Here is a 7,936-nt window from a genome sequence, read left to right as displayed (position 1 = left end):
CTTTTCCATCCTTCTCCGAACCTCAGAGATGATCTTGGGCTCTCTTGTCCTCTGGCTTCTTGGTTGGGTTTGGATGGGCCAGTAGTGAGAGACAAAGAGTAGAGTGAGGTCATTACTCTGCTGTTCTCACTCCAGTTTCCTTAACATCCCCAGACCAGGTGTTTCTCTCAAGTGAAGATTATAGCTTTGTGGGTTATCTTCCACCCTCCTCTCTGTCTCTCCGGGTTCCCCATTTGGCTGTCTCATCTTGTCTCTTCTTCAGCCCTGGACGTTGTGATGATGATCCTCTGTCAATTACTTTGGGGTCGTGCACTAGACCATGTGGGTCTTCTGTATGCTCCATGGTTGCTACAATGCAGGCAAGAATGCTTTTTTTTTTTTTTTTAAAGATTTATTTTAGAAAGAGAGTAAGAGCATAAGTGGAAGGAGTGGCGAGAGAGGGAGAGAATCTCAAACTCCACACTGAGCACGGAATCACCAAGAATCTTTTTATTAAACTTGCTTTAATGTTCCCAGTTTGAATATGTCGTCTGTTTCCTGGTGGGACCCTGACCGACAGGTGTGTAATAATGAGTCCGTAAAATGAAAGTTGTGTCATTAATAGTTCGATAAGACACTGAGAATATGCAAGGCAAGGAAGCTCTGCGTCTTACTATACACAGGAGAAAGCTCCTTTCTGGCGATGTGTAGGCTTTGGAATTCACATTAACACATAATTTCTCTGAACCCAGCCGTCCCAGTTACCTCTTGTAAGGGTTTGCGATACGATCACTATCTAGCTCTGGTCTCTTTAGATAAACAGGTTTGCTCAAATAAAGTCACCCTAGAGATAAGTTTCAGGTCCCGCAGACAAAAGTACTGTTTTCAGATTTCATTTATGCCATCTTCCACTCGCCTGCTTCACTCCGACCCCAATTTTTCAGATTCCTCAGCTTCCTCAGTTTCTTCTGATTTGCCATTACAGTGCCGTTTTTATTACTAGTTTATCTTTTGATTAGACTGTTTGGACTAATGTCCTGCCTTTGACCTTGGCACCTTTCCAGCTGTTCATGTTTGTTGAACTCCTGCTGTGGCCAGGTATTTTGATCAATGCTTTATATGCTTGATCTCATTTAATCCACGCTAACAACATTATAATGTAGATATTATTATTATCCCTATTTTACAGATGAGGAAGTTGAGGCCTGAATGGTCATATGATTAATAAATGACAGAGCCAAAAGTTAAACTCAGGTCAGCCCATGCTGGTAAATTCTATGTGGTATTTACCATTTGACTCTCCACAGTGTTACTACAGGAGGAAAATTAAGTGTAAGTCCTATATTTTTGACTGGCTGAATTTTCCTCTAAGGACACATATTCATAGACTTCTCCACAACCACACTATACTGAAAGTAATCAGAAGTAGAAGGTGATATGGGGGGAGTGGAGCTTGTTGGGAGGAGTGGAGCTTGTCACACCAGGATTTCCCTTGCTTTGAACTAGATAAGAGGAATGGTTTGTGATGAAACCCTATATTTTAGCAGATAAGTATTGAACCATTCATTTATTTACTCATTTCTTTAATTAACATACTGAAAAAAATCTTTTATTGTGGGCTGAATACAAGGGATAAAGAGATGGAAATGACACAGCATTTGCCCTCAAGAGGCTTAAAATCAAGTGAAATAAATAAATATGGGAATGTATAAGTGGAATCTAATTCCTATAGATTTAAAGACCTCTTTTTCCTTCAGACATGAATACAGCTCCATGCAAACTCCTCGGAAGAAGCTATTCATGTAAGTACAGGGGTGATCCTGTTACCTTGAGTGAAGTCTGGAATCAATATATGTACATGAGCAGCGTATTAGGGCTCGCCAGAAAAACATAACCTACTCCTATATCTATTCTCTATCTGCATATCTATCCTATCTATCTATCTATCTCTGTGTCTATCTATATCTGTCTCTATCTCTATATCAAGAAAGATTTCTCTTAAGGAATTTGCTCAAAAAAAAAAAAAAAAAAGAAAAAAAAAAAGGAATTTGCTCACATGCTTATTGATGCTGATCAGTCCAAAATATGCAGGCTGTGCTGGCGGGCTAAAGACCCAAAGAAGAGAATTCTTTCTTTCTCAGGAGCAGTCAGTCTTCGGTTTTACTCAGGTCTTCATCTGATTGGATGAAGCCCACCCACCTTATGGAGAGTGTTCTGCTCACCATAAAGTCCATCAATTTAAATGTTAATTTCATCCCAAACGCCATCATGGAACTCTTCAGAATCATATGTGATCACATATCTAAGCACTGTGGCCCAGCCAAGTTGACACATAAAATTAACTATTACAAGTAGACAGAAGGTGCCTCAGGAACCAATACAATTAGTCAGAGCTGGGCTCTGAAGACGACATAACCCCTTTTCTCCTCACTAGCTGAAATACTCTAATTAAGCAGAGTAAGCATGAGGTAATGGATTCAGGAGAGAAAGCTCTAAGCTACTGCACTGAATTCTAATTTTTACTTGCTTCCATCCTCATCCTCACCCTCCATCCTTAGGATGTTCCTCTGTTCTGCTAGGTGAGCCAGTCATTATCTCTTGTTGACCAATGCCTGGGATCTATGTCTGGCAAGGAATAATGTGGTATTGTAAAGATTTACTAGGCCAAATCCAAATCAAGGATCATATGTGTCATTTACTCATTTATTCATTCTTTTATTCATCTACTTAACAAAGCTTTATTAAGAAAGTACTAAGTGCCAAAAATTCTTCTAGATTTTGGGAACTGAACAAGCCTTGAACAAGATGGATGTAGTTCTGGTCTTTATGGAGTATACTGCCCTTGAGGTAAAATGGATAATAAACCAATAGTTGTTCAAATAATTACTTTATAGATGTAATAAATAGCATGGAGAAAAAGTACAGGGTACATGGCAGGATAACACAAGAATTAGTAAAACTAGCAGACACTGGAAGCTGATAATCAAACCTATTTCCTTATATCCCAAACTAGTCCATAAAATCCCATTTATATAATGCTCCATAACCTTTTCCTTATGGCTTGAAACACATGAGTATAGTGACTCTGAAAGCTATGTGTTGAAAACAGCAGAACCACACATTGGAAGCAGCTTGGGTTTCCACCAAATGCCAGAATTGAACTGCTACATGTAAGAAATGAATTTATATTGGGCTTGGCCACAGTAATGTTGGTATTTGTTTATTCTAAGCTAGAATTACTGTAACTAATATGGAAACTAATTCTGAAACTTGAAGTGCAGTGCTATCTATGACAAATATTTAAAATAGGTGACATTGACCTCTTAGGAGTCAGAAAACTCTAAGAGGTTGGAAAAATGGAGACCCGTGTTATAAATTTGAACAAAACTTGGTAAAAGCATTGCTTCTGATAATTTGAAGATAGAAGCTGGACCTAATGAGCCTGTAGTTTCAGTTCTCAATCAAGGATGATTTTGCACCCCAAAAATGTCTCTAGACATTTTTGTTTGTCATAGTTGGAGATGTCGGTGGTGTTACTTGTATGTAATGGGTAGAAGCCAAGGGATGCTGATAAATATCTAATAATGTATAGAATAGATCACTCCAATAAAATCATTATCTGATGTAAAATATCAATGATGCTGAAGCTGAGAAACTCTGTTCTAGGATATGGAGTTAGAAAGATTCAGAATGATCATGTAAATTGGCTTTTGCTTCCATCTTTCACCAAGATGTTATTAGAAAAATAAAGATAATTCCAGAAAAAAAAAAACTGGACAGTTTTCAGAAAATAAGGAAATATTGAAAATCTCAAATTTTGAATTCTCTAAAAAATCCTGCTTTTAGAGAGAGACCTCAAATGATAACAGATGAGATCTAAAGAGGTTTTGAATGACAGTGGCTAATTTACACAGAGCCTTGGAGTAAAGAACAGATTAAGGACATGTGACCTTCCCACCCAAGTCTTTGATTCCAGCTGGCCTCAAGATATCTGCTATTAATTTGAGACTGATTGCCCTGGAAACTTGGAAGCAAAAACCTAAACCAGCCTTGAGAATTTTATCTAGGTAAGAACTTTGGATATGGTTACTGGAACATGTAACTGAATGGAAAATAGATTAGAAGCCTGCCAAATATTTGAGGAATAGATACTGTGAAAGAAATTTTCTTTAGTAAAGCAGTTAGTATTATTTTAATGAGTAGTTACTTATTATTATAAGGGGCACAAGTCTCTTTGTGGAAATAGCATTTAAGTGGGTACTCAAAGATAAAAGGCAACAATCAACAAGTGAAAATTGTAGAACATTGTATATTCCCTGATGCCAGGAACTGAATGAGAGCCAGAGAAATTGAGATACAGTAAATTAAGGGGGACATAATGATAGATGAGCCTCTTAGGTAGGATAAGAACATAAAGGGCTTAGAGATTATGGGGAGAATTTTGGTAGCCTGGGTCTTTTTAGGAGTTTTTCCATTTCATCTAGGTTGTCTGATTTTCTTGGCATACAGTTGCTCTTCACATTTCCTTATAATTCTTTTAATTTTTCTTTTCGCAGTTTCAATATGTCATCCCACTGCCTACTGGCTTTCATAACTTTGATGAGGAGTCAGCTGTTAATCTCATTGAGCCTCCTTGACATGTGATGAGCTGCTTTTGCTATATTCGAGGTTCTCTGTCTTTGACACTGACACTCAGAGCTGAAAAACATGTGAAGACACAGGGAGAAGACAGCCATCTGCAAGCCAAGTGGAAAGGTTAAGAGGAAACAAGCCCTGCTGATACCTTAATCTTGGACTTCTATCCTTCAGAATTGTAAGAAAATAAATGCCCATTTAAGCCCCCCAATCTGTATTATTTGTTATGAAAGCCCAAGCAAACTAACAAACTAATATAAACTCTGGCCTAGGCTTCATGCAATTTAATTCTTTCTAAGTCATGATTTTCCTCCTCTGTTAGATAATCAGTGATGAAAACTAATGTGTATGTTACTGTTAAAGAGTGGCAAAGAGAATAAGGCCTTTGTTTTTCTTTAACTGATCTGCCTATTTTCAGGAAGTACCTGCTTTTATACCTAGTTAAAGCAGATGCAGACTTTCTTTGTGAAATACAATTCTTTTCTCCTCTCTTTTAAAAAATAAATATCTTCTGAAGATATATTTTTATTTGGTTGAATAATGTTTAACCTTGTTTTGCAAATAATCACTTGCCTGGAATATTGCTGATGGTCATGAAAGTAGCAGAGAACACTTGATTTATTTTACTACCCTGGTTGGAAAAACATATTTGGTTAGTTTGCACATTTTGTTGAATTGATTTGAAGCAATTATGCTTTGGTTTATAGTTTTTTTCTGAGAAGATATATTGGGCAAAGAAAGTGGGATGAGAAGTTAAATCCCACTTAGTTACCAAGTGGCCATGTTGTCTTGAGTTAGCTAACTGGATTTTCTGAGTCTACTAACTACTTTGTAATATGACATCAATCTCATGGTTGCCTGACCTGGTCATTCGTTCATAATTCAAGAAATAAACAAGTAGGCACTGAGGACTGTATTAGATGTTGGTGACTCAGTGGAGAACAAAACTAGCCACAGTCTATTTTTGGAGCTTACATTTTAGTGGGAAAATTAACATTTGTCAGAGAAATACACAAATAAATATAAAGTTGCAATTTTGCTAACTCCTGTGAGGCGAGAGGCATGGTACTTTGAAAGCTTATCATGGGACTGGAGAGGGGGCAGGAGAGGAGTGTATTTGATCTAATCAGAGTGTTTGAAGGTCTCCCCAAGGAATTGATAATTGCCCTGATATCTGACAGATGGATAAGATGCTAACTAGGTCACTGGAAGGATAAAAAAAGGCAGTGGATATGGATATGATATGTGGTACTGTTTTCTTATTATCATTATTATTATTTAATAAATGGATGCCTACTCAACTTTTTTTTTAACCTAGTCAGTGAAGTTACACTGTGTCTTATGACAACTCTTTGTCTTCAATAAATCTTTCCAAGCTTGAAGTTGATATACCCACAAAAATTCATATTGTCAAAGTAATTGCCACCTGCCACCTTCATGAGAAAAAATAGCAAAAATACAACAACACAAAACAAAACAATTCAGTGTAAATCATGGCCCTTTTACATTTTTCTTAATCTTGCTACAAGTAACCATTCTCTATACTTATTTGATAAAATAAGTTTCATATCTGCTGTATTTCTCATATTAAACCTGAATTACGGAATTCTTTCTTTTTTTTTTTTTTTTTTTTTCGGAATTCTTTCTGTACCTAATCTCATGTATTGGAAAGAGAGTCAATTCTCTTCAGCGTAATCCTACTCAATTGAAAGCCTTTGTAATAACGTACATTATTTTTGAAGACTTGTGACCAGTAAACTGCATACTTCAAAAATGGACCATCTAAGCCCAATGGGCACCATTTAACAACAAACTGTCTGATTCCCTAATACCAGGCAATTATATAAGGACTATCCAAACATAATAAACTACCTTTTCCCCTCAAGGGAGGACTTAAATGGATATTCACTTATTTCTGCTCCTTTCATATAACATTGTTACTTTCCCATCTGAATTGAGACCAAGTCGGCGAGATGGGTTAAGCTCTTCTAACTGAGAACAAACTGAACCCAGATGTGAACTGAGGAAGGTGGGCCAATTTTGCTTTCAGTCTTGGCAGAACCAAAGGGCTAATTTTTTCAAAGCTTTGCAGTACCTGGCAACTCTGGGTCAATGCTATGAAGGTTAAGCTCACGAATGTTCACTTAGCAATTCTCTGATAATAACTTTGCCATCAATGGACAGAAAAACTTAATTTGTTTTTTCTTACTTTGGTGATATATTTCTGGAATGTGATTTTACTGTATATATACTAAATAACTAGCTCTTTAGATCATTCTAAGCTGGCTTAACTGAGAACTTTTTAAAATTGAAAAGAAATTGAGACTTTTCATTGGTAAGCAATTCTGAAGCAGAGATAACTTAATGGATCTTTTTATTGGCCTAATTTTGAAAGGTTTGCATAAAAATGCCCCTGTACAGAAACAAAAATGGAAGCCAATGTTTGACATGGTAACGGAACTGGGATGAGGTGGAATACTTGCCTCAGATCTAGTGGCTTAAATTGAGTAATTACTGGGGTCTGACTAGTGGACTCAGAATGCTGGAATGTTTGGGAAAGATGGAGACATAGGTGAAAGTCTACTTTCATTGAGGAGAGAGAGAGATTTTAAGATCAATAAACAGCACTTAGTTGAAACCGCTAATGAGTTACACAACGTATCTCAGAAATCACAAGTTTATTTTGCTTTTGTGAGAACTTAGAATAACTTGTGGCTGAGGCTGTCAACACACTAGACCACAGTCTTGTGGCAGCCTCTGGTTTTTCTAGTGCCTGAGAAGTGTAAAGTTCCAAGACAAGAGCCGGAGCCCTTTCATCTGAAGCATGCAGCTCATCAGCTCCAGGATGGAAAGCAACTCGAGACGTACCATCTCAAAGCACCAAGGATGTAAGATTATGAAAGCCAAGCTCTTGATATTCCTTCACATTTCCAGCACTCCCACATTTAAAAAAAATATATACTCTCTTCCAAAGCTGACATTTTGAAAATGTGGAACACAGACTTTAACCCTGAGCTCTTCCTCTTATTTCTTTCCCCCCCTTTTTGTGAATTAATGAATATACTTGAAAATAATTTGTGTTGTGTGTTGTGTCTCCTGCCCCCTACTACAAGGATGGGGCAGAAGAAGAGACAATAAAATAGAATCTCAAAATTTACTTTTATTCTTCTGTTTGGCATTTATTGAAGACTTCAGTAGTCCTGGGGGGGGGGAGGTTATTTCATTTCTCTGACTCTAAGATTTCTCTTTAAATCGTCATAATTGTTAGCTCTATACTTGGAACAATATGAGTGCCCTCTGGTGGACAAAACGTCATTTTAAA

The 7,936-nt window shown here is 37.1% G+C and overlaps 1 long non-coding RNA gene across 2 annotated transcripts; it reads left to right on the top strand.

The window, feature by feature from the left end:
- The first annotated feature begins 416 nt into the window (after positions 1 to 416).
- On the top strand, positions 417 to 6,222 carry LOC140614633 (uncharacterized). 2 transcript variants are annotated; one of them, XR_012015426.1, is made up of 5 exons: positions 417 to 559; positions 1,737 to 1,781; positions 2,755 to 2,826; positions 3,826 to 4,046; positions 4,536 to 6,222. It is a non-coding gene; the product is annotated as an uncharacterized lncRNA (long non-coding RNA). The 2 variants fall into 2 exon arrangements; XR_012015425.1 differs by lacking the exon at positions 3,826 to 4,046.
- The last annotated feature ends 1,714 nt before the right edge of the window (positions 6,223 to 7,936 follow it).

Source organism: Canis lupus, chromosome 23, assembly GCF_048164855.1.
Source record: "Canis lupus baileyi chromosome 23, mCanLup2.hap1, whole genome shotgun sequence".
Lineage (NCBI taxonomy): Eukaryota > Metazoa > Chordata > Mammalia > Carnivora > Canidae > Canis > Canis lupus.
This window is presented reverse-complemented; position numbering and strand designations above follow the sequence as displayed.